General features: G+C 50.9%; 1 protein-coding gene across 3 annotated transcripts in view; it reads right to left on the bottom strand.

Annotated features, from left to right (window-relative positions):
- The window catches only part of LRRN2 (leucine rich repeat neuronal 2), a 60082-nt gene that overhangs the window by 19535 nt on the left and 14023 nt on the right, over positions 1-26524 (bottom strand). Inside the window, exons 2-3 of one of the 3 annotated variants that reach the window (XM_074351988.1) lie at positions 7348-7426; positions 5930-5974 (exon numbers count right to left, since the gene is read on the bottom strand). The exons of 1 other annotated variant lie outside the window; for it this stretch is intronic. The gene's annotated coding sequence lies outside the window, so the exon portion shown is untranslated. The remainder of the gene's footprint in view (positions 1-5929; positions 5975-7347; positions 7427-26524) is intronic. One more of the 3 variants, XM_074351990.1, reaches the window with a different exon arrangement.

Raw genomic sequence — 26524 nt, 5'->3', positions numbered from 1 at the left:
GGCCCACTGTCCTCTGGGGACCCAGTGGGCTCCTGAGCCACGGGGCCTCCTCAGCTTCTGCAGCTGGTCAGCCTCAGGAGCCCAGAGCTGCGCCAGGAAGGGGTGGAATGCCTTCCACTCTGCAAACATTCAGAGCCCCAGCCGGTGCCTGCCCTCCAGACCTGTAGACTGTCCTCTTGGGCTCAGTTTTCCCAATCCTAAACTGGGGGCAATGACATATGCCTTGTCTAGCTAAAACAGATGCAAAATGAGGGGAGGCTATAGCTCAGGGGTAGAGTGCATGCTTAGCATATATGTATATACTATATAATTATTAATTATATATAAATAACAGCTTTGAGATATAATTCATAAATTCACAATCACATGATATTTGAGACATAAATTTAATAGCTGGATTTGCCACCAAAGCTTAAGGATGTTTTCTTTATGTTTATTTACAGGAAGGGGCATTCAGGAGTCTCAGCAAACAAACGGAGCCAGGAGCCCAGCCAGCTGTGCAACTGCGTTCCCCCACTCACCACCTCTTTTCTCAACATGCCCCTCGCTTCTTGGGCCTCCCCCACATTGCTCTTCACCCATCACCATCCTCTCCCCACCCCTGGCCAGACCCTGCAGCTCCCATGTGGCTCTAGGGTTTCTACCCATCCTGACTCCCTCGCCCCCACCCGGCAGAGACCGAGCCACAGCTGCAGGTGCTGTCCAAGTGACCCTTTGGAGAAGTCCCCAGAGGGGTGGCCATGTTTGCGGGCAGGCCAGGGAGGACAGAGCCGGCTGCCGAGAGGGCTGCCAGGGGGCCAGCTCGATGGATGCCCAGGTCCACGCTGCCAGCATGTAACTCTCCCGGGGAAACAGCGGCATTCTAACCCCAGCTCTACCACTTACCAACGATTGGACAAGCTCCCTGAGCCCAGTTTCTTCTCACCCATAAAATGGGCATAAGAATATCTGCCTTGAATTTTCATAGGTACAGTTCACTGAATGCTTACTTTGCTGGGCCTCTCACAAAGCTTATTTCTTATCGAACCCACACAACTCTCTGAGAGTGGGTACTGAAGGAACATGGAGGCTCAGAGAAGTTAGCAACTTGTCCAGGGTCCCACAGCTAGTGAGATGCCACTGCTCCCTCAGTCTTCGGCACAGTGCCAGGCCATGAGGGAGCCTACGGGATGGGTGTGCAAAAGCGCTTATCGACAGAAATCTCCAGAGCAACTAAAGCAGGGGTCTTCCCCCCTCCGACTCGACTCACATATGGCTTTGCTATATCTTGGCTAATTTTCTTCCAGAGAGATGAGAACAAGTGCTCCAGGGGGGTCTGGACCCTCCCTTCTCCTGGGGCTGCACACGGGAGTATGTGAGCACGTGTATGAGTGTGTGTATCTGTGCACGAGTGTGTGCCCTTGAGTTGGGGAGGCAGCAGGTGGAGACACGCGGTGCCCGGCCAGGTGAACCAGCTTGGAGGGCAGCGGGTTTGGAGGCTGTATTTTGCCATTGCTTGCTCCCCTGGGCTCAAGGCCTGGGTGGTGCCAGCTCGTTTTCACAGCTATTTTCCCAGCAAATTAACAGGGGAACGTTCTCCTCTGTAATAATGATAAAAACAATAATAATTAACACAGCTGTGGCTAATATTTCTCCAGCCTCTCTCTCTCTCTGTCCCCCTAGACCTCAAAACTCTGGGCAAATAGCAAATTGGCTGGCTTTCTAGCTACTTCCCAGAGACTGGGAAGCCTTAGGTTGTGCCAGATTTCCTGCCTCCTCCAGCTGGGTGCCAGGGCAGGTGCACAGGAGACTGGTCCAGGAGCTGTCCTGTGGCCCGGAGTACTCTGCCTCCCCACCTTCTCACTCCATCACGTTCTGGGACCACCCCATGCCCAGGAGTAGGAGAGCAGGTAAGGAAGGGAGCGAAGCATCAGCTGTCTTTGCCCAACCTTTAAAAGCCCCCCCATCAATCTCTGGGTTCGCCCACAGAGCCGGTATGGCCTCTGGGAGGGGGTCCCCCTGCTCCTTCAGCCAATGGAGCCGGTAGGTCTAGTCCCTGCAGAGGATGGCTGATGGCTTTTTCTGGTCCCAGCCAGGAGTCATTACGCACCAAATGTCTAGTTTAAACAAGTGATTAGGCAGCTCTATTAAGAGTGCACGTGCTTCCCGCCAGGCAGGGACTGGAACTTCCAGAGGTGGCTGAGGGGGAGCGGGAGGGGGAGGCCAGGGCCTGGCAGCAATGGGCCTTCTCCTCCAGAGCACTTTCCAGTGAATTCAGCACAAGGAAGGGAGCTCCCAGCGTTCTGAGAGCCAGCATCCTGAGTGGCTCGGAGACTGACAGGTTTTTAGACACAGAGCCCAATCCTGATTGTCCAGGCAGCCCACCCACACCCTGATGGACATGAAGGACCTTAAGCAATTTAAATAGACAGAAAAGCCCAAGCTCTTGTGTGGCCTCAACCTCCCCAAACACACTCTTGAAAAGCAATTACTGGATCCGAGTTACACTTCCTTTGCTTTCTCCAGGAGCTGCCAGACAAGGAAGGGGTCAGAAGGGTAAACACAGTCAGCGGCTGTGTTTATCATAAACATAGTCCCCCGGCATCTCCAGAGAGAAAGACTACAGGTGAACCGAAAGCCTGGAAAACCCCTGTAACTGTATGCCAGCGTGTTTGTGTGTGTGCATGCGCATGTGTGAGTGTGAGCATTTGTGTTTGGGGATGTGACTCTGGAGAGACCGTCCGTAGCTTGCATCACAGCAGGGTCTCTGGCCCCCAGATAACAAGGAGACCTGCTCTATTCCTTGGTCATTTGAAGATGGAGGGTTGGTCCCTTTCCATAAGGGTCTCTTCATCTTTCAGAAACCAGCAGTGGACTCTGAGGCCTGGATTCCACCTGCTTGAAGAAGGGGGGCTGGGGTGAGTCTGGGGACACAACTGAAGCAGAACCATGACAGAGAGCCTTTCGCCAGGCAGAGCTGTGGCCGCCATGAATCTAGAGGCGGTGATGAAGTGCCTTCCTCATCCCCTCATTTCTCCTATCCTGACAGCTCCCTATCTACTGTTCTCTGTCACCCCAGTGACAGCCTGCTAATGATGAGGGCAGCATCAATGTCATATAAATTCCTCCAGAACCTCAGGGGCTAGAAGGAAATCAGGTTCAGGAGGCTGGGAACCAAATGCTCTGCCCAGCAGAGTGCAGAGAACAAAGCTTTTAGAATATAAAAAACTTGAGTTCAAATCCTGCTTCTGCCTCTTACTAGCTGTGTGACCTTGAACAAATGACTTCACCTCTCTGAGTGTCAGTTCCTATATCTGTAAAATGGGAATAACACCTCACAGGGTTATCTTGAGGATTCAATGACGTAATACTGACAGAGAAGCTGGCATAGTGTTGGCATAGAGCAGGCGCGCAGTAAATGAGTTCTTTCCCAGCAGGCATAGGTAGGGACATGCACACTTACACCCATCTGCTGCACTACGGCAACATCAGAGAAAAGGGGCCCTGTGGGGAACGGCTGCTTGGTAATGCGTGAATGGCAGTCAGAAGCCACTTCCGCCTACACTGATCAGAATCTCCTAATCCTTCATGGCTCACCGAGGGGTGGGAGTGGGGGGGCTTCAGTGCTCTTTCCCGACATCCCATAATGCCATCTGGGCTTTCCATCTGGATCATTGCAGTCTCTCCACTCCATCTCTCTCACGGTGATGGGAGAGGCCACTGGCTCTCTTTGGTCAAAGGGCAGACCCGACCCCCCATCCCATTCCCGCCCACCTCTCCAGGCCCTCCCCTCCTCTGGGAACGGGCTGTTCTCTTTTGTGCCTGCAGGCCTTTGAACTTGCGCTGGAATGTCCTTCCATTCTCTGCCTGTGGAGCTCTTAATCGTCCTCCAGTGCCAGCTCAGTTGTCATCTCCTTAGTGACTCCTGTCCTCCCCTATCTTGCTCCCATAGCACGGACTGGCTTGAGGGTCTCCAGAGCAGGGGCTGGCCTGCTCCGTCCCGGCTTCCCGCCACTGTGCATGGGGTCTGGCACGTGGTTGGTGTGCAATAAACACGGGTTGGGGTAAAAGAACAAGTGTGATTTTCCATGGCTGGCAGTGGGGTTCCCCTTAATAGGAGGCTTCCTGTAAAGGGGGCAGACCCCATCAAGGGGTATCTAGCTTGGGTCCTGCTGGAGTAGGCCTACCGCTGTGTCTAGACTGGATGAGTAGGCGGGTGACAATTAGGCTGGTGTGCTCATACCACTGGATTCTGCACTTGCCTACTCGAAGCCAGGGCCTTGTCCACCTTGTCCCTGCACCGGGAGAGGAGACTGATAGGAAGAGGGTATGGAAGGGAATCAACCGTCATGACCACTGGCAGCATTAGGGCAAGCTCTGTGAGGCTGGCGTCCTTAACTCATTTCACAGATCAGGACACTGAGGCTCAGTGGTGACTCACTTGCCCGGGTCCATGCAGGGAAGTTGCACAGAGCTGCAGCTGGAGCCAGGTCGGTCCACTCTAGAACAAGAGTTCTTCTCAAGATGCTGTCTTCTGCAGAAGTCATAACACAGCACCCAGAGGCAACAGGAATGGGGAAAGGCCCACGCTGAAAAACTGAGTGTATGCATGTGCGCGTGTGTGTGGTATTTCTCCTTCACCAATGACGGAGACAGAGAGAACAGACGGAGGATGCTTGTCAAAGGCGCTTTGGACAGCCTCTCCTCCCACATGGCTGGAGGCGGGTCTGAGGGGTTCACGCTGGGGCTTAGGTTCATAAGGCAAGCCTCTGAGCAGGCATCACCATCTCCGGGGACCGGTGAGGAAAGCCTCTTTCAGCACAGCAATTCCCAGCCCAGGGGCCTTCAGCCAGCCCACGCGTCTATCCCACCATGTTTGGTTCCTTGCACTACTTGGTCAAAGCCTCAACCCCAAAAGGGTGAGGAGGAAGCGTGGGGAGCAGGGGTGGAAGCCCTCCACGGAGAGGACAGAGGGGGACTCCAGACACAGGGGTGAAATGAGGGGAAGGAGCTGGGAACCAGGCTGCTTGGACTGAACCAACCCATCTCAGGGATGTGAGAGCCTTTATTGTTGATCAGAAATAGGTGATCCAAAAAAATCTTGGGGCTTATTTCTATGCTTTTTGCATTCTGCTGTTGTAACTGTTTTTCTTAAATTTTTAGTGAAAGCTCCTTTTCAAAAATCTACTCTTGTTTCCATTGAAATTGAGAGAAAACAGGGATTGTAGGTACAGGGATTGAAGGTGCCTTCAGGAGCAGCACAGCCCGGAGGGGACTGGGGAACTGTGGGAGCTGGGGGAGGGCCAGAAGGAGAGAGGGGGGGAGAGGGGGGACCAGCAATCACACCAAGGAATAAACAATGGCTATGAAGAAGGCTGGCTTTCCTGGTGCAGGGAGCTGTTTCAGGCCCAGGTGAGGTTCACAGGCAACCTCAGCACCTGGATCCAAAGCCAGGGCCCTGCAGCAGCTGCCAGCAGCTTTTACAGCTCCTGTATGGGTGCCAGGTGGGCGGCTGGCTTGACTCTTGCTGGAGCGGGAGAGGACGGTGCCAGGGAGCCTGCAGTGACCAGAAGATTCTGACTCCAGGTAGAAATAGAGCAAGGAGGCAAAAAAAAAAAAAAAAAAAAAAGAGGCTGGAAAATTAAAGAGAAAAGAAGGCCTCAAGGAGCCTGGTGTGGCAGGGTTAATAGTTTCTTTCCTTCAAGAGAGATTTCATGCCACGTTGAATAAATAAAATAGTACGCAATTGCAAAAGACCTGTTCCACAGTGTATTAGATACCAGCACACGGTTCCCCGCCTGTCAGCCGCCATCAGGGTGACTGATGACTTATCAAAAGCCACACTGACATTTCCAAATGAGATGTTTTGATAGAGGTGCCATTCAACAGAGCCAAAAAAGCCAGATAGAACCTGAATGTAAATGAGGCATATTTGTCACCTTTGTCTCACCTGTTTAAAGGTTTCTTGTCTGACAACGAGTCCTCCAGGAGAGAGCTAAGGAGAGAGGGGAGGGAGGAAGAGACAATCTTGAAAGAGCCTAAAGGAAGAGGAGGGTTGCAGCCTGAGAACAGGAGGAAGTCCGGGGCAGCAGAGGCCAGGGAGCTGGCTCTGATTTCCATGCTAAGTCACTCTGTGACTCAGCAGAAAGGAGCAGTGGTGAGCACAGAGGCCTGCACTGTCCAACATGGTAGCCCCGTAAGAGAGCACGGAGCATCTGAAATGTGGCCGGTCCAAACGGAGATGTGCTGTACACGCAAATGCACATCAGCTTGTGAAGGTTTAATGTGCAAAAAGAATGCAAAATATCTCATTAATAAATGTGTTATACTGATGACATTTTAAAATGATAATTTGGGTGATATATTATTGGGTTAAATAATATTATTAATTTCACCTCTTTCTTTTTACCTTTTTAATGGGGCTACCCGAATATTAAAACCACCCACGTGGTTTGCATTATACTTCTGTTGAACAGCATTAGCACAGACCGGATCAGAAAAATTCAAACCCCACCTCCACCACTTCCTCAAGGACTCTTGGTTGAGTCACTTAAGCTCTTCAAGTCTCAGTTTCCTCATCTTGTGAAATGTGACATTATGGGAGTGAGTTCTTGTGAGGTTGTTGTGAGGATTAAATAAAGTGATACGTGGAAGATGTGAGCCCCATTCCTAGGAGCCAGGACAGAAGGAGCTCCTGGCCTCATCACTAGGTAGCTGCACGCTGAGCTTTCCCGGCTGTCTGTGAGAATCCGGGAAACTGTTACCCATTTGTAGACCTTGGTTTTCTCAAGTGTAAAATGAAGGGATTCATTCAGATGACTTCTGAATCCTCCCCAAAGCTATATGACCCTTTGTCTGAATTACCTGACTTCTGTGTGCTCTGGTTTTCCCACCTGAATCTTTATGAGGGGCAAGCGGCAGTAGTGGCCTGAAGGGCAGAGGTGCAGTGCTGGTGCTTCTGACCTCCTAGGGTGACGCGATGCACCTGTGCCTAAGGCAGGCACCACTGCCCTCTGGGCTGGGATTTGGAACCACTGGGAGTGGTGCTGAAGCCCCCTCACCCTCAGTGTGTGAAGCCTGGGGCTATGGCCAGCTGAGGAACTCAAAGTGCTCTGATCGTAAAGTGTCTAGAGAATGTGGAGATGGCCTTAAAGCCTTTACCCAGGAGCATCACAGCATTGCCTAACCCCTGGGGAAATAAATACCCTTCTTACAGAGCTGTCTGGGCTCCCGCTGCTGCCAGCAACCAGCCCTTCTTCTCTCCCGAGTCTCCTAGTGCTACAGGCGAGTGCAGGGTAGGGATGAAGGTCGGGATGACCAGGGGGACCAAGGCAGGAAAATGGTGTTGACAGCAATCTGAAGACTTACAGTGTTAGCCAGTCCTCCAGGCCTCTGACCGTCTGGCTGGGGGTTGACGGTTTCTCTCTCTGACCCTGAACTCCAAGGCCTTAAAGACAGGGTGAGACAGGAGGGAAGCATTAAAAGGTACAACCATTACCTGCTCCTGGGCATATATCCAGAAGGAACCCTACTTCAAAAAGACACCTGCACCCCAATGTTCATAGCAGCACTATTTACAATAGCCAAGACATGGAAACAGCCTAAATGTCCATTGACAGATGACTGGATAAAGAAGATGTGGTATATTTATACAATGGAATACTATTCAGCCATAAAAATGACAACATAACACCACTTGCAGTAACATGGATGTTCCTGGAGAATGTCATTCTAAGTGAAGTAAGCCAGAAAGAGAAAGAAAAATACCATATGAGATCGCTCATATGTGGAATCTAAAAAAAAACAAAAACAAAAACATAAATACAAAACAGAAACAGACTCATAGACGTAGAATACAAACTTGTGGTTGCCAAGGGGGAGGGGAGGTGGGTAGGGACAGACTGGGAGTTCAAAATTTGTAGATACTGACAGGCATATGTAGAATAGAGAACAAGATTATACTGTATAGCACAGGGAAATATATACAAGATCTTGTGGTAGTTCACGGTGAAAAAGAATGTGACAATGAATATATGTATGTTTATGTATAACTGAAAAATTGTGAATAAATAAAAATTGTGTGTATAAATTCTACACTGGAAATTGACACATTGTAAAATGACTATAACTCAATAAAAAATGTTTTTAAAAAGGCACAATTATTAAAAGAAGGCCCTAGCTATTGAGGGTATGACAAAAACTGGTTAGGACTTACTAAGCCCAAGATGGCGGGAGACGGGTCACACTGCCGCAGCAGGGGCTGCGGGAAGGCTGTCCTGAGATGAGGAACCAGCCACACTGTTTTCTCTTCTTTAGTGAGGAGACATACAGTGATGAGCTCTAAGTGCCCTTGAAGGGCAAGGGGTACTGAGGCTGTGGACCCAACTTCCCCAAGCCCTTCCCTCAGGTCAGGCCGAGGAGGGAGATGTGGCAGGGTGTTGCGGGAGGGAGGGAAGGAACGCAGGCAGGTGTCCCAGCTAAAACCACCAAAGGCAAGAAGAACAGTGGGGAAACAGTACAGGGCTGGAGCTGGGTCCAGGTAGGGGGCAGACAACCGGGAAAATGCAGAGAACACTGGAAAGGAGCCACCACCTGTGCCTCCCTCAGGAGGCGGTGACAGAGGGGCCTGGGCGGGACCCGGGTGAAGCTGTGGCCTCTCCCCAGGATGCCCTCCCTGGGGGATAAAGCTTACCGGCCCAGCAGCCTGCCCGAATGGAAGCCTGGGAGAGGACTCAATCCAGTGGTCCAGGAAGCTGTGGATCAGCGAGGAAATCCCTTCTCAACTAGTTCCATGTGCTTTCCACATCCCCACGTGCCTCTGGGCAGTGGTCCCCCCAAACTGAAGGATTGCACCCAAGATGCAGTGGCGCCCACCAGGGTAAACCAACAATGCCTCTTGTGCGGCAAGTCGGGTTTTGTTCAAGGGGTCCCGTGGGGCGCTCCACGCCCGCCCGCTGCTGTGCAAACATGTCACCTGCCTGGCCTCCAAGCACGCCGTTGCTCACCACCAGCCCTGCTTTACCTACGAGGAATGGGAGGCTCCAGACTTCAGGTTACTCTGTGGTGGGGGCAGCCCGGACCCCGGCAGCTCCTGCCCAGACACGGCCTGCCACCAGCCACGGCGCTGCCACCAGCGTGCAGCGGGGTGAGCTTCTGCCGGAGTCATAAAAGGTAGCGAGGGAGGCACCGGAGCCCCAAGACCCTGGCTTCAGGAAGGAGGAAGGGATTCGTGAAGGACACCGAGAGAGCCAATGGCAAAGCTAGGGTAAGAACTCAGAATTCCTGCTTCCAAACAGAACTCCTCAAGCAGCAGCAACTTAACAACGTGGGGGAGCTCAGGGTCACACCACAGCGGGGGCAGGAGCCAGCGTCCATACCCTTACCTGCTGGATTAGGGTCAGTTCCCACTAAATAGTGACCTACTGGGGGTTGAGGACCCAGGTCTGAACAGCTCCACACATGAAAACCACGAGCTGTGAGGTCCTGAAGGGCAGGAATGGGTCTTATTTGTCTTTGTATCCCGGCACCTCACATGGTTCCCAGCACACAGCTGCAGTGATGAATGAATGAATGTAACATGTGAATGAATGAATCAAACCAGCCTAACCGGAAATGAGGCTAAGTGGGGGGAGGGGCGTGGCAGACTCCAGACTTTATCGGTGCCTCCTGTCCTGCATCCTTGAGGATGCCAGGCACTGTGCTGGGGGCGGAGCCATGAGCAAGAGCGCAAAGCAGCACCCAAGGAGAGGAGAGACAAGTAAGCCATAAGAAGCATGATGATGGGCGGTGTGTTCCTCCTCCTGAGGCCGGCCCCCTGTGTGACCTTGAGCAAGTCCCTGCTCCAGGCCTTGGTTTGTTTAGCAGAAGCGGGCTTAGGCTAAATGATGCAAAGTCACCCACAGCAGCCCCCATGAGCAGCAGATGGCGGGCACTGGATCCCTCTCCCAGCTGCAGGGAATCGCAGCCTCACCACAGGAGAGCAGGCAGTGGGTGGGGAAGAGCAAGGCGGGGCAGAGGCGCCTGGACCAAGGGAGGTAGGCAGTTGCTCCTGGAAGCTGGGTCCCCAGGGACCGCGCCACCAGAGGTAACTGGCTGTGACAGAGGATGGAGCTGGTAGTCAATTCCGTTCAATAAAACTTTGATTGCCTAGGAGCCTTGTAAACAGGCAGCTCCCCTGTGGGCCCCAGGTGCTCTCTTCCTGCCTCCCTCCTGCCAGCCCCTGCTCAGCCCAACCCTGCCCCATGCCAGACCCCAGGCCTCCCTCAGCCTCTGGTGCAAAACGGGCAGCCCAGCGATAAATGCCCGCTGGCAGGTGAGGACCCAGGGCCATGGGGCAGTGGGAGGGGAGGGAGCCCGAATCACTTAGCCCTCATTAGTCCAAATTAAAATCAGGAGTGAGATGACAATTACAATTTGCAGCAGGCTAATTGTTTTCCCTCTGAAGCTGATCGTTTTGCAGATTGGGGAAATTAATTGTTTGAAGTCCCAGGTGAATTGGCTTTGAACCCAGCTGAGGCAAGGCAGTCCCTGCCTTCTCCTGGACAGGTCCGCCACCTCTTCACCACCCCTCAGGGCAGCCACCTGGCCTCAGGCTTCTGCCCTTTGGGATCCTCAGGCAGGAAGAGACTGAGGGTCTGGGGGTTCTGGGTAGGAGGAGGGGGGAACGTTGGCAGAGAGGCGGGGCTGGGGAAACAGCTGGTCAGAAGGTGCAGCTGGTCAGGAGCCAGCAGTGCCAGGGGCTTCCAGCCTAGCTGCCAGGAGGAGGCACTGCAGCTGTCTGACTTCCTGCCATCTGCCCAGCTGAGGGGTGGGTTCCGAGGTCCCTGCTCAGAGGTGGAGCATTGGGGAGAATTCTCAGGGCTCCTTCCAGAACCCTCTCCTCCTGGCTGCGGAGCTTAGTTACCTCTGCCTTTCCGGTCCGGTCCCTGGGCTACGTCCTCTCTGCCCCGCTCTGCCTCCTTCCCCAGCTGTCCCACGCCAGCGCCCAGGTGTCTCCTCGGCGCCCGGGTACCAGGCGCCCGCGGCTGCTGTCCCCAGCGGGATGCTGGCGCAGCGCCAGCGGCTCGCAGCAGAGGGAATTACTCAAGGCGCCTTTAATTAGTGAGACAATAGGAGGCTAGGAAGAAGGGAAGACAGAGGTCGGGCGGCTTCAAGCCTGTGAGCCTGAAGAAGCCTGAGAGGTAGAGGGAAAGGGAGAAGCAGAGACAAACTGTGGGGTCCTCACGCCCTTCCGCTCCGCCCCCACGGTAGCCCCGCCTTTACACGAACCCATCCCCCTCCCAGAGCAGCAGGTCACCTCCAAACACTGGAGGCACGCACGTAAACAGCAGCTGTTGGCCTAAGCAGGAAGCCAAAGTTGTGCAGTGGGCATGCAAAGACCCAGTTAAAATTCTGGCTCTTTATCTCGTTAGCTGCGTGATGTCTGGCAAGTTAATCGTGCTGGGTCTCAGTTTTCTCTTCTGTACAATCAGAATAATAATACCTACTTTGCAGGGTGGTTGTTGTAAAGATTAGAGATGTCAAAAAGTGCTCCACGTGGAGTAGGTACTGCAGAAATGGTGGCTATTTCGATTGTGAGCACTGAACCTCCCATCCTGAATCGAATCCCAGCCCCCTGAATCCAACATTTCTCAAATCAGAGTGCGCCCAGGAATCACCTGCAGCGTTTGTTAACACACAAGTACCCTTCCCACTCCTCCAGTCCCTGATTCTGCAGGCGTGGGGGTGGAGCCCAGAAACCTGCAGATTGAATGTGCTTCCAGGCAGGTGATTCTGAAGTAGGCGGCTGGGTCCACACTTGCTGTCCCAGGCCAGTGTCTACCTCTTGGGGGAGAAAGAGCCAGCCCAAGGCTGTCCTGCACCTGCATCCATTTCAGAAGCTGCCTCCACAGATGGAGAGAGCTTGCTGGGAGGTGGAGCCTTCCCCCCACCCGGGAGCCTGCGCCTTCGGCAGCCTCCGCACTGTTGGTCCTCAGGCTCCTGGGATGTATGTTGTAAGAGCCTCAGGTGGTTAGAGCTGGGAGTCACCAGCCCAGCCACAGCGTTTTCCTTCCTCATTTTTCAGTGGAAGAAACTGAGGCCCAGAGCAGGAAGGGACTCACTGGAATTCCGAGCTTCTGAATCTGATCTGCAAGATGAAAGTCTGGCCACATGACTGCCGGTCTGTCTCAACTCTGAAGTTCTGTGTTTGAGGGATTGTTTACTCCAGGAGCTGGCTCCACTGGCCCCTAGTTAAGGAAGCCCAGGGCTGATTGCCTTCCTTGATCTTTCAAACTCTCTGATTTCCAGACCAGGAGGTCTGTGAAACTTTGACCGCATCCTTACTCCCAGGTCTCATTCACTTTATGATTTATGTTTGGTGGGAGTTTTCTGCTCTTTCCTATTTTTCTTTTTTCTCCTCCCTTTCTCTGTCTGTATGTTTATTCAAGCATTGGTTCTGTGCCTTTTCTCTGCCAGGGATATACAAGATAGCTAAGACCCAGCTCTGTCCTGGGGAAGCTCTTAGCCTAGCAGGGCAGACAGAAGGACACAGGTCCGATATGGCCCCAGGGGCTGTGAGATGTGGCCAACAGGGGTATCTGCAACGGCAGGTGATGGAGGTGAGAGCCACATCCTTCCTCTTTCTCCTCTGTACCTCTCTCCTGCCTCTGGCTCTCTGTAACTACTTAGGTACCATACAGCATTGTTATCAAAAAATGAGAAAAACATGGAGAAAATTTAAATGACCTCCCTTTCGACCTCCCAACTCTAACTGACCACTGTTAACATTTTGGTGTATGTCCTTTCAGGCTTTTTCCTGTGGTGGTAAATCTGTTTTTCCCTCTGCCTGGGTTTCATGTCCTCTTTCTTGTTTTGGTGGCACATATTCTCAAGTTACTTTTCAAAAAGAAGTAAATTTCTTAAAAATTTGCATGTTTGAAAACGTCTTCCTTTAATCTCCATAATGAATTGATAGACTGACTGAAAATATAATTTCAGATTGAAAAAATTTTCCCTCAAATGTTTGAAGGCATTTTTCCATTATCTACTTGCTTCCAGGGTTCTATTAAGAAGTCTGCTGTTATCCTAAAGCCTGTCTTTTTCTTTGCAGAATCTTCACTTAATCCTTGACATTTTGAAATGTCAAAATGTGTCTTTGCAAGGGTCCTTTGTCATTAATCGTGCTGGGCACCTAATGGATCCTTGCAATCTGGGAAGTATGTAATCACTTTCATTCAAGGAAATGGAATATATTTTTAATTTCTACGAGTTCCATTCTCGTTCTCTGCATTTTCCTTAAAAAACAAAAATCACCCAAATGTCCATCAGCTGATAAGTGGGTAAATGAAATGTGAAATATCCACACATGCCATATCATCCATGCATGCAATATTGACAACACATGCAATGTTATCCAGCCATACAAGGAATGAAGTACTGATACATGCTCCGATGTGGATGAATCTTGAAAATATTATGCTAAGCAAAAGCAGCCAGACACAAAGGTCATATAATTGCCTGATTCCACTTATGAAATGCCCAGAATAGGGAGATGCAGAGAGACAGAAAGTAGATGCGTGGTTGCCAAGGGGTGGGGAGAAAGGATGCAGAGTAACTGCTTATGGGTATGGGGTTTCTTTGGGGGATGATGAAAACATTCTAGAATCACTGGTGATGGCTGCACAACCTTGTGAATCTACTAAAAACCATTAAATTGTACATTTTTAATGGGAGAATTTTATGGTATATGAATTATACCTCAATTTTTTTTTAAAGGCTCCTTGTTCTTGTTCTGTAGGCATAAAATCCTCTCTCCTCTCTTTGAAGATATCAATTGTGGTGGTGGTGGTTTTTATGTTTTCTTTTGCTCCTTGCATAGTATTTACTGTCTTCAATCTGTTTGTTTTGGCTAATGCTTTTTTTTTTTTTTTTTTTTTTTATTGGACGCTTTCCTTAAAAATCTAGTAGTGCCTGACCAATGGCTCTTTTTCATGGGTGAGGTATTTAGAAGCTGACTGGGAGCTCTGTGAGCAGGGGCGGAGCTTGGTACTGGGAGGTCTCGCCCTGGGAGGTTTCAGTGGAGTTCCCCAAATGTCACCATTTGCCCAGTTACCAGCATTCCTAGAGCCAACAGGAGGAAAAGGGCAAGGGGCTCCCCCATTTGGCTTGCAAACATTCGGCAAATCCCCATTTTTCAATACATTGTCTCATCTCCACTCACACTTGTACCCACATCCCCAAACCAGTGCATCTTAGTCTCCGCGTCTCCAGCAAATTAAGTTCTCTCCAGGATGCTGTTAAAGTGGGGATAGCTCCGTGGTGAAACAGGGTGAAGAATCACTCTGTGGTTTCACTCTCCTGTTTTTGGCATCCTCCACATCCCATCTCTAGATGTCATTGATTTCTGAGGATTTCTGTGGTTCAATGGCAGGAATCTGTCCACTTCTCAATGTCCACTCCTTCTCCAGTGGGATCGCTAGGTTTTAGTTTCTCTAGCAAGCCAAGTCAGTTAGCTCCTCAACTTCCAAAGCTGCACGGACATCACGGGTCCACTGTGGTCCCCACTCCCTCACCCTTGTGGGCTCACCCCTCGTCTGCTCCTTTCCCCAGTGTCAGTGTGGCAGCAGAGAGAAACCTGGATGTGTTCAGTCCACCACGTTTATCGAAGCCCCTCTCTGCTATCTGTCATTTGAAAAGCAGCAGACATTTGGCATTCCAGGTTTATCATAAACTGGTTTCCACTGTAACAACCAACCCCAGTCTGGCATGAAATAGTGTACAGTGCTGACTTGCAGGAGCTGAGAGTGAGTCAGGGAAACCCCCAGGCAAGCTGAGCTGTAGGTGAATTTGCCCTCGATTGCCAGCCTCGTTACATTTCTCAGCTGTACTTCACTGCATTTTATGGGGGAAATTACAGGGTAGTCTGTAATCCATGGATTCATGAAGGGCTATGATGTCTCCCCTGAGAATGTCAAGGGTCTAGCGTACCATAGTGTCACCATGGAAACTAGTTGTCTGGTGACAGTTGGGCTTAGAGACATCCACAGTGGTGGAGTGCGCATGGATTCTGGCTCTGGTAATGGACAGGAAGCGGTCCCTGGAGAGATGGCCACACTCACCTTAATGACCAGCCATAGCCTTCAGGACGTCTCCTGGGCCTCCTCCCTCCCTGAGCACCTGGCATGGGGCCTGGCTTGAAGCACTTTGGCTCAGAGATGGAGGAGGGAGAGGGTGAGCCTGTCTGGCGCCCTAAGATCTGGAATCATTCAAGTACTCCTGCACTGCTTCCAGCCCCCAGGACTTCTGCTTCACACTCACCCAAGCGAGGGAGAGTTGGCTCAGAGCTCTTCCAGCGGCCGGCAGTTCATAATCAACTTTCAGAGTGCGGAGGGGAGAAGGAGACGTATTGTTCCAAAGTCACTTGTGTTTGGCTTTGAAATTCATTAGTTTCCCACCCACCCCTGCATATTTACTATGCAAAAGAATTAATACCTGTTAAGTGCTTAGAACAGTCTGACTTGAGGTAAGTGCTTTATAAGTGTTTGCTATTATTATTATTATTAATTATTATTATTATTAATTATTAAAATTGTAGTTAGCTTGGGCCCATGTGAAAACAAATTTGCCCTGTCTCTCTGCAACTCCCTCAACTCAGAAAATGCAAAATGTGGAGACCCAGGGATTGAGAACTCCTGGGTCTCTGACTCTTGACACAACAGCAAATAAACCACCATCCAAATATCTTGCTTATTAGTTCTCCCCATTCCCTGGACTGGTGAACTCACTCCCTGTCCACCCTACCCCTTGACACTTTACCAGGAACCAGTTAGTTGATGTCTGTAACGCCATCTGTGACGCTCCCTCTCCAGGCTGTCCTGATGGCTGGCCCCTCCGGGTCCAGGGCTCACAGGCAGGCCCGGCTCCTTCCTCCGGCTTTGTCCCTGTGGTTCCAGGACATCCCTGGTCGGGAAATGGCCTTGGCTGGCCATAGGGTTCTCGCTCCTCCACTCCAGTGGTGGGAGCTGAACTCCAGCTCCCCTGTCCACCCCCACTTCTCTCTTTCAGCAGCTCCTCCCTTCTACAAATGTGTCTTCTTGCCTGTTCTGTCACTGTCACCATCATCTCACTTTCTCTTTTCTTCCCTGGGCCAGGAGCCCCTTGAGGGCAGGTCTTCTCCTTCTTTACAGTCTGAACACCTAGCATGGGACCTGGCATGTAGTAGATGCTCAAAATATGTATATATATTTTTTCTTTTTAGAATGACAGAATCCTCTTTCTGTGTTGCCCTGTATCCGTATCTGCTTTGGGTCCTGTGCCCGTACCCCCGACCCCACACCCTTGCTGGCTTCCACTCAAAGCCTCGGCCGCTCCTCTTCCTGGCTGGGTGCGAAGGAGCTAGTGGTCCCCGGCACCGGGAAAGCCCTGTTGACCTCAGCTGCAGGGAAAGGCCTGAACAGGCTGCACAGCTCAGCACGTCAGGACTGATACCTACTGATGAGAGGTAGGCTTGTTCTGTGCAATTTCCATCTCATTTGTCTTTTCATTTGTAGCTTAAATTGGCCAATTTTGTCTGGAATGTGCCTGGACTCTAGCAATCCACACACAACAAATGCGTGTCCCCAGCAGCTGTGACAGAGAGACTGGCAGGGGGACAAGCCCTGGTCTTTGACTGCAGCTCAGTGATGGGCCCCGAGCCTCCTGCAGCACTAAGGCTTGAAGGATGGCGACTAAACGCAATTCCTCCAAGGCCTAAGGAGGGGAGGGCAGGGAAGAGACTGCAATGAGCAGAGTTAGGGTTAGGCCCTGGAAAAATCCGTTTTCTTTTTTCCCTTTTTTATTGGGTCCTATCTACCAACCTATCTTGAGAGATTCGCTAAAGTGCAGGGAATGGAGGATAAATTGTTGGGGCCTTTAAAAGTAGTCAGCGTTGACATAGTGTTGAGGGAAAAAAGCTGAATAGTCTCATGAAATTCAAAAATCGCCTAACTCATGTATGTTGCTAGAACTCTGAACAGTGCCACTGAGTGTCGGAACCACGAGGGAGCCTTCCTGGGGGGCGGGAAGCGTTCTGCGTCTTGATCTGGGCTGTGGCAACACGGGGGGGATGGTATACCCTGCGGACAGATTCGCCAAGTTGCCTGCTTAGGATCTGTGCGCGTCACTGTGTGAGTTCTGCATCAATACAAACGAGGAAAAGAAAGTCACACCAATGGTTTTCCAACTTAACTGTGCATTCGAATCACATGGGAGTGCATTTAAAAATGCAGATTTCTGGACACCCTGGAACTATTGAGTTGGTCTGGAGTGCCGTCTGGGCATCTGCATTGTTAACAACCCCCTGCTCCCCCCAAGAGTGATTTTGAGACAGTGGTCCACGGATCAAACAAGACCACATGGGGCTTGGAGGTCTGTCCTGTCTAACGGCCTAGGTGCCATCCTGCTGGGAGCCACAGTGGGCAGCTAGGGGGTTAAGGGCTCCCAGACACCCTTGGCAGAAAGGGTCCGGGGCTGGCCATACTGCAGCATTGAGGAAGCACTGTGGTCAGATAGATGTGGCAGTGGGGAGTGAGAGGCAGCTCTCTGGCCTAACAAAAATCAGGACAGGGAGTGGGCCCCTCATCAGGGAAGAGAATTACCCTGAGCAAGGAATCCTCTCCAGCACTCCTGTCCCCAGGGACCCTGCCCCAGGACGGCCAGGAGAACGTCGAGCAGATGTGGTGGCTGGGGAAGGCTGGTCCCCAGCAGAGGTGGAGTTCCGCAGAATGGCCTAATGACCCCACAGGGACGAGACTGTGTTTGATCAGTTGTGCATTCCTCAGCAAGCGCCTGTCCTTGGACAGGAAGAAGGAACCCAAGACTGAGACACGGGGCTAAAGAGGAGACCCTGGGGCGAATGGAGACAATGCGGCATTTCCACGGATGAGTGTCTGGAAATGGCAAATTATGTTTTTTGAGCTGCCCTTGACTTGGAGGCCTGGGAGGGGAGTCAGATATGGTGCTTGAGAAAAGGGAAAGGAGCAACATTTGGGAAGCATTCACCATATGCCAGACCTTATCGAAACACCATGTCATCTGATCCTCACCGTAATTCTGACGTGACTTACATCTGTTTTAATAGATGATGAAACTAAGACCAAGAGACATTCACCAGCTTGTCCACAGCCACAAACTCACGAACAGCTGGAATTTGAACTCGGGTCCGTGTGACTCAAACCGCTGCAGTCTTTCTGTATTTCCTGCTATCTCTCCCTCTCAACCTCAAACCGCTATCAGACATTTAGGAATTTGCAGAATGCTTTCTCAGACATTATCTTACTTGATTTTCATGAACACTTTGTGTCACACAGGTATAAGTCCCATTTTTTGGATGAAAAATTGAAATTCAGGCAAAGGCTAACCTGCCCGAGATCAAACAGCTGGTAAGTAGCTGGGAACTGGGCCTTAAGGCACAGGCCAGATGGCTCTAAATTTGCCACAATCCCTTGTCCGGACACTGAGAAACACAGTCCAGCCTGGTCATGTCTCAGAGAATCTGGAGACACCACGGCTTAGAGCACAGCTTGGTTTCATGATGACTGGTTTTGCTAAACCCCTTTAGGGACTGAGATGGAAAAATGACCTCGGCAGGGAGATGGAGGTCCAAAGAGCTCTGGTGAGTCGCTCCAGACTACACTGGACATTGACGCTGGAGCTGAGACAGAGCCCATGTTTCTCGAATGGGTCACTTCCCAAGGCCTTTTGGGATATTCCTTCAACCTCATTCATATTCTTTGCCTCAGGGGCTCTCCCCTCCATCCTTCACTTGGACTGATGCCAACGGTGCAAAAGAAGCTTTAACCAACACTGGGGTTGGGTGGGAGGGCAGGACAGAAGCCCTGGGAGCCTTCAGAGTTCCTCTGGCAAAAGACATCTAGAGGCCTCAGCTCACGGACCTGGGGCACGTCAGCAAGGAACAGGTGGGAACAGGGATGTGTCATCCTGGACACCTGCCCTGACTCCACCCACAAGGGCTTTTCCCAAGACTTCGCCCTTGGTTAACTTGGCCATCAGGGGTCAACACACTACAAGAGAGGAATGCTGTATTTGGGGGTGACCTGCCAGTATCTGGACTGCTCTGATGTGCCAAGTCTTCGTACAGGGACAGCCATCATAGACCCTCTGTTCTGCCTGTGTGTGCACTCGGGGATTATTCACTTGGTGGCTTCTCCCCAGCAAACATTCTTTGTCCATCCTGGTTTCTCCTCACTGCCTACGCTACTCTGGGAAATGCAACCAGCGCTCTCCAAATCAGATCTAGTTAGAACAGCAAATCAGGGCACTCAAGTCATCACAGCGCACTCCAAGCACGAGTGGAAACGCTGTTTGGATTCTCCTGCAAGGTGCTTGTTGTGACTGTTGTGTTTCCTTAGATTATCCACTCCCTGCTTCCCGCCTTCCATCACCCCCCTAACGGAGAGGCGGGGCGCAGTCCCCCACAGGCTGGCATTCATCTTCCCAGTCTGACCCTCTCGCAGGCTATTAAGCTGCTGTTGCAAGATTGAGCAGGGCAGAAAAATGAGAACAGTGCACAGAGAGCAGTGAGGGCAAATGGGGCTCTTTTAGAACAGGATCCATTGTAAGTCAGGCCAAGAAGAAACAGCCTCAAGCTCTGAGAAGTGGGGACCTCCCCAGACAAAAAGGCCAGGTGAAAGCGAGAGGAAGAGGCCAGGCTGGGAGGGTCTCTAGAAGGCTGGGCCTCCTAGGAGCGGAGGCCCCAGGAAGTGAGGCAAAGGTACCTGCGGTCAGTGCCGCCCCTGTCTCAGTGGAAAGATGAACAATTCTCCCTGCCCCTGCCCGCTGCTCTCCTCCCAAACCATTGCAGGAAGGAACTACGGAAGCCAACGGTCCAACCACACGACAGCTGCATGATTCCAGTCTCACCAGGCCCTCTCTGCTGCAATCCTTTGATTCGTCTCTCACTGCCGCCCTGGCACACTCTGCAGAGCCCTCTTCTAGGTCTGCTGCTCATTGTGCTCCTGTCTTCCGGACAGGTGACCTTGCCAACTGGCGGGCTGATGGATGGGCAGGCCTGACCTCTGCTGCCCTTCAGCACTGTGCCTCCTTTCCCACACTTCTGCCCAGCTGCCCATTCTCGCTTCCTTCCCTCTGGCTTAAGGAAAGGGTTTTCTCCTTCTAAAAACCAGCTTCATGGTGGGGGAGGGTCTAGCTCAGTGGTAGAGTGCATGCTTAGCATGCACGAGGTCCTGGGTTCAATCCTCAGTACTACCATTAAAATCAGTAAGTAAATAAACCGAATTACCCTGCACCAAAATAAATAAAATAAAATATTTTTAAAAACAATAAAAATCAATCTCATCCCTTCCCACCTCCTCAGGAAACAGTCCTCGCTCACCCTCTCTCCACCTTTAAAATCAACAGTGAAAATGCCGCTTTTTTCTGGTCTTCCCCCCGAACACAGGCCCTTCTTGCTTAGATGCCTGTGGGTTGCTTTTCAATCTCATAGCATTTTCTCAGCTTTCAACCCCCAGGAGCTCTTGACGGAATCATCCAGCAGTGCTAGTAGCCCTTCCTTCTTGGAACTCTGTCTGTATTCTGCGCTCGCCCTCCCTCTGGGACCAGCCTCTCCTGCAGGCCCAACGCCCCTTCTTCCCCGGCTGCCTCCCCTCCGTCCTCCTGTGCTCTCTGGTCACACTGGCAGTGCCACCCCAGTGACCATCCACTGCTGTCATCTTTTCTCTCCATTCAGTTCCCTCAGCTACCAAACTTCAGCTCGAGTCCTTGGAACACTGGTCCCAAGCTTCATGTGTTCTTATGCTACAATAATTGGAATGTAAAATATAACAGTGGTTAATTTCTTCATTGTAGATAGAATGTTATGATGATGATAAACACTCTTGTTTAATGCTTATTGTCTGGAAGTCTGACTGGCAAAGACATGACAAATAAATGCAAAAAAGAAATCAGGAAATAAACAAAAAACCACGGGTCCTAAATCAGACATGCCACATCTTCTGCCCCAGTATTGCCATCTCCTAGCAAGCCCATCGTCCCCACAGTCCATTCCACCTCCCCAAGCATCACTCCACTCCCTTCAGGGAGATGAGTCAACTCTTCCTTGGAAGTGCCTCTGACGACAGGGTGCTCGTGTACTCCCAGGGGTCTGAGGACACAGTCCCAAAAGGCCTGCAGGAAGGTAAAAATTACTTTGAAGTCTTGTTTTAAACCTCTGTGAACTTCTTACCAGATCTGTATTTGCTTTCCCCTGTTTCCTCCCTGAGTCTCTGAGTCAAGGCGGTCCCGCCCCCGAGAGGCACGTCCCAGGCCTGTTTATCAGCAGCCAGCCAGTCGCACCTCCTCGGGGTCACCTTCTCCCATTAACATGGTCTCTCTTTTCCACCAGCTATCGCTGGCTTTAGGGCCCGTGCCATTTAGTTTGGCCTTTGATTATTCTTACTTGCTTTGAGGCCAGGTCAACACCATTAGCCGTCCCTGGAGGGCGGGGCCTGCAGGCTCACCCCTTTTGTCTGTCTCTCTGACACACGGCCCTTGGTAAGGCCTTGGCTGGACTAAAATCACAGGTTCCCTCTGAGGCCATGGGACATGTTTCCAAACTTTCTCCGTCGGAGTCCCACCCTGGAGACCCCACCTATCCCCACCATGTCCCAGGGGGCTGGGGTTGGCTCTCTTGTCACCTCACCTCTCCAAACAGCCGGATGGCAGAGATGCTTAAGCAAGCCGGTCCCCTGGGCCTTGGGCCCGGGTCGTGACTAGTCCAGCCCACAGTGCCTTTCCAATCATTTAACCACATTTAGGCTCCACACCTGAGGCTTCCAACTGCTCCACAAATCCTCCTTAATTAAACCTCCAGAGGCCCCTGCCGAGTGGCAATAACTCGGCTCCTCTCCTACAGGCAAAGATGCCCCGATGGACTTCTCAGCTTAGGGTGGGCCCTGGCCGGACCCACCCATTGTCTGTGCAGCCTGCACCAGCACAGCCTGACGGGAAGCAGCTGAGAGGGCGGTGGTGACAAGAAGCAGGAGCTGGAAGGGTTTCTCTGCACGGTGTTAAAATGTACAAACTGCAAATTAGATGCAAAATACCACGCCAATAAGGCGTATATTAATTTGGAACCAATAGCTTTGGGCATTTTAGGTAATAAAATGCCAGCCCTGTATGTGATCATATTTACTGCCCCAATTTCCTTTTCTGATATTCCAAGTAAAACTGAAAGTGCGGTCATGTAAGGTACTGAGAGGAATGTATTTCTGTCTGGTGAATGTCAAGGCACAGGGGTAAGTTAGACGTTACCGCTACCTATGTAAACACAGACGCTATTTCATCCACATCCCCACTGGCAAGCACTCCTGAGCACCTACTCTGGGTAAAACACCAGGCTGGGCACTAGGAGAAGAGCATGAAGTGCCCTCATTCAGTTGAGTTCAGTTCAATACACATCTATTAGGTGCCTATTACTCAACATTTATTAAATGCCACTTACTAGCTGAGTGACCCTGGGCACGTTAGTTCTCTCACTTGAAAACGGGGTAATGCAAATGTACTTCAGTGGGTGAGCGGCTACCCTGCGGCACATCCCAATCACAGGACACTATTCAGCAACAAAGGGGAACAAACTATTGATTTAGGGGAGTAATTTGGATGAACCTCGAGAAAACTATGCTGATGAAAAAGAAGGCAATAGCAAAAGATTATAGACTGTATGATTCTGTTTATATAACATTTGTTTGTTCAAATAACATTTGTTATTTGAAATAACATCATAGACGACTGAAACATTACACCGTACACCGGAAACCGACATTGTAACTGACTATACTTCAATTAAAAAAAAAAAATCACAGATATAGAGGACACATTAGTGGTTGCCAGGGGTCAGGGATGAGGGTGTGTGGCTATGAAGGTTAGTGCCAGGGACCTTGTGATGGTGCAGTGAAGTATCTTGATTGTGGTGGTGGTGGTTACGGAAAGCTACCCACACACACATGAAATGTGGATAAGCGCTATGAATTTTACCAACGTCGGTTTCCTGGTTTTGATACTGCACTACAGCTATGTAAGACGTCAGCGCTGGGGGAGGCTGGATGAGGGGTACTCCGGACTTCCCTGCACATTTCTTTGCACTTCCAGGGAATCTATACTTATTTAAAAAGAAAAAGGTTTTCTAAAAATAGGGTATAGTACCTACAGGGTAAGGTTATTTTTAAGGTTTGATGAGTTAATATAAAGCACTTAACAGAGCACCTAGCACACAGCAAGACTTTGTCATGTGTCGTTGCTATTGTTACTGCTACGTGCCAGGCGCTGGGAGCACCAACACGCGTAAGTTGCAGTCTCTGTCTTTAAGGAGATTTCAGTCCAGCAGAAGAGGAAGACGCAGCAATGAGATTTTCAATAGGATGCGCTGAGTGCGCTCGGTACATGGGAGGTCTCGGGGCTTTGGGGAAGGTTTCCTAGGAAAGATGTCACGACAGCTGAGGACTGAAGCATGAGAAGAGACAGCCAGGTGAGGAGCATGTGAAGGGCACCCCAGCGAAGGCACAGATGAGCAAAGCTTGCAGGTGTGGAGAGCATGGGAAGGGCCAGGAACCAGGGGCAGCTGGTTTCAGTTCCGCATTTAGGAGGCAGAGAGTGGCAGGGAAGAGGCTGGCATGTATGCCTCAAGAACCCAGGCATCATCCCCCAGGAGGCAGGCATGAGGGGCCACTGTCCCACATGGGCCTCAGCCACCCCGGTTCTTTACTCTGGGTTTTCCAGGCAGCCCTGCTCCTGGGACTCAGCCTGATCAGTCACTCTGTCCTGGCACGGAGTGAGGGACCACGAGTATGAGAAAAGTGGGAGGCCTAGCGCAGGCTCGGCAAAGCCCACTTGGATTGGCCTTAACCACACAAAGGGTAAATCTACCGCAAACTGCCCATCACATTCTAGACCCACTTCCTCGTTCCCACCCCATGAGGGTTTCTTTGTTTTTTGGTACCAGTCCTCCTTCCACTACTGTGGGTATCCTGAACCTGCAGCGGCCTCTCTCCTACAGGAACGTACCTGCAGCCATGCAGACAGCACAGCAGTGAGGCCACAGGCTCCAGGCTCGAGTCTAAGTCTTCGTCGGTCAGCCCCTTGACTCTGAGCAAGTTGCTAACCCTTTCTGGGCAGTAGTTTACCCCTGTGGTGAAACAAGTGATCATAACACACACCCCAGCTTCCTCGCAGGGGTGGCTCAAAGGACGTAAAAAAAATCAGAACATCATAATTGTATGTGGAAAAGCTTTGTAGGCTGTAAACAACTGTTCAGATGTGAAAGACTGTTATTGTTCCTGAAAGAACTATTGGTGAAGAGGAGTCTACATCTCTGGTTGGGAAATCAGAGTAAATCTCCTTTGAATCTAGGCGAAGTCTTTAGCGGGGGAAGGACAGTGATGGGAAAGGAAAGGGGAGAGGAGCAGGGGCCCTGTTTCTTTCTATGGCAGAACACGAGCAAGGCAGTGGCCATCTGGTCTACCGAGGCCACCCTCTTGGTAGCTTTCCCCTCCAGCTTTTTTTCATGAGATCCTTTCTGTATTTAAAGACCTTTCACTAACTAATTCACTCCCCAAGTATTTTTTGAATGCCTGCTCTGTGCCAGGTACCACTGTTACAATGATGAACTAAACAGACAGGGTCTCTGCCCTCATGGGTCATAGTCTAGGGGCAGAGCCAGACATTTATCTAATAAGCACACAATTATATAATCAGAGACCACGATGTGTGTTATGAAGGAAGCATCTAGCATGTTATAAGTGTTTAACGGAGGCCTGATCAAATTCTGGAGGTACCCTGGGGAAGCTTTTTTAAGGAAGGGTTATTTGAGCTGAGATCTGAAAGATAACGAGAATTTAGGGAGAAGTATGGAGTGGGAGGAGTGACTGAGGGCCAGGGAACAGCATGTGCATAAAGATGATGAGGCAAAAAGAAGCTTAGCAGTCAAAGAATGGAAAGAAGCCAACGTGAGCGTGCAGAGCACGAGAGGTTGGAGGAGGGGGCGCTGCGGATCACCGACGAGTTCTGAGAGTATGGGAGACTGTGACCAGATCCAACTTGTGCTCTTAAAAAATCATTCTAGCAGCTATTTGGATTCTGAACAGGCAAGTGTGGATGCAGGCATGCCAGTGGGAAGGTGGTTCCGGTGGCCTAGGTGAGAGGTGAGGGCAGCCTGAAGTAAAGTGGAGACTGTGAAGATGGGGAGGAGTGGACGGATGTGGGTGCCGTTTCAGAGATTAGACAGGACCTGGTGATGGACTGGATATAAGGGAATAATGGGAAGAGCTGACAATGACTCCCAGTTTGAGACTCTGGGTATACAGCACTGCTTTGAGGTGGCACCATTTAAAAACCAGGCAACACTGGAGGGGTGGAGTGGCAGTGGGATTTAGGAGAATCGTGACTCTGCCTTTAGATACACCAAATCTGAGGTTTCTTTTTTTAATTTTCTACTTAAAAAAATTTTTTTTTGGAGGGGCAAGGCAGTTAGGGTTATTAATTTATTATTATTATTGTTGTTGTTCTTGTTGCTCTTTAATGGAGGCACTGGGGATTGAACCCAGGGCCTTGTACATGCTAAGCACACACTCTACCACTGAGCTATACCCTCCCCCCTGAGTTTGAGGTTTCTTAAGAAATGCAACTCAGTCAATTAGGCAGGTGGACATAAGGCTATGGAACTCAGCTGAAAAGATGCCGGCTAGAGGTGTGCTTCTGGGTGTCACCTGCACGTGGCTGACAGCAGAAGGCTTCTGTGAGATGGGATAGGGCCAGGTATGCAGTCAGGAGAGCGTACCTTAGACCAGACATAAGGAACAACAACGTTTCAAGGCAGAGAAGGGAAGGATGAGTCAGCAAAGACTTCGGAATAACCAGAAAAGCCAGGAATACGGGGTCAGAGAAGCCAAGGGAAAAGAAAAGTGTCAGAAAGGAATGAAAAATGCTTCTGAGAACTAAAAAAAAAAACGTTCCCTGCCTTTAGTGATATGGAAAGCTGTTTCAGTGGAGCGATGGGGGAGGCGGCCAGACTGAAGCGGGGCAGAGGAAGGAGTGGGAGGTGCAGAAATGAAGAGAGAGAGTAGAGCCAACTCTTCCAAGAAACTTGGCTTATAAGGAGGGAAGAGACAAGGTCGTGGCAGGAAGTGGAGCTGGGCTTGAGGAAGGTTTTTGTTTTTGTTGTCGTTTTTGAAGATGGGAGGACCTTGAGCGTGGCGGGAAGGCTGTTCCCGAGGAGACCAGAGGACAGGGTGTGGAACACCGTGGAGGAAGGGGCTGCACTGGCAGTGTTGCCGCCTCTCTCCAGACAGGGGGGAGGGAGGAGAAGCTGCTGCGGAGGCTCTGAGGGTCTGGTGGGACAAGCTGAGGTGCGCTCCCGGTTCTCCTGTGAAGTAGGGGGTGAGGTCCTTGGCTGAGAGTGAGGATGGAGGTAGAGTTCTGGGGAGGGGAGTGTGGGACAGTCACTGTGGAGAGTCAGGAGACAGCTAACCAGAGGAATGTGGTAGAAACACCAGGCACTTCTGAAGAATAAGCTGGG

This window comes from Camelus bactrianus, chromosome 23 (genome assembly GCF_048773025.1).
Source record: "Camelus bactrianus isolate YW-2024 breed Bactrian camel chromosome 23, ASM4877302v1, whole genome shotgun sequence".
Lineage (NCBI taxonomy): Eukaryota > Metazoa > Chordata > Mammalia > Artiodactyla > Camelidae > Camelus > Camelus bactrianus.
This window is presented reverse-complemented; position numbering and strand designations above follow the sequence as displayed.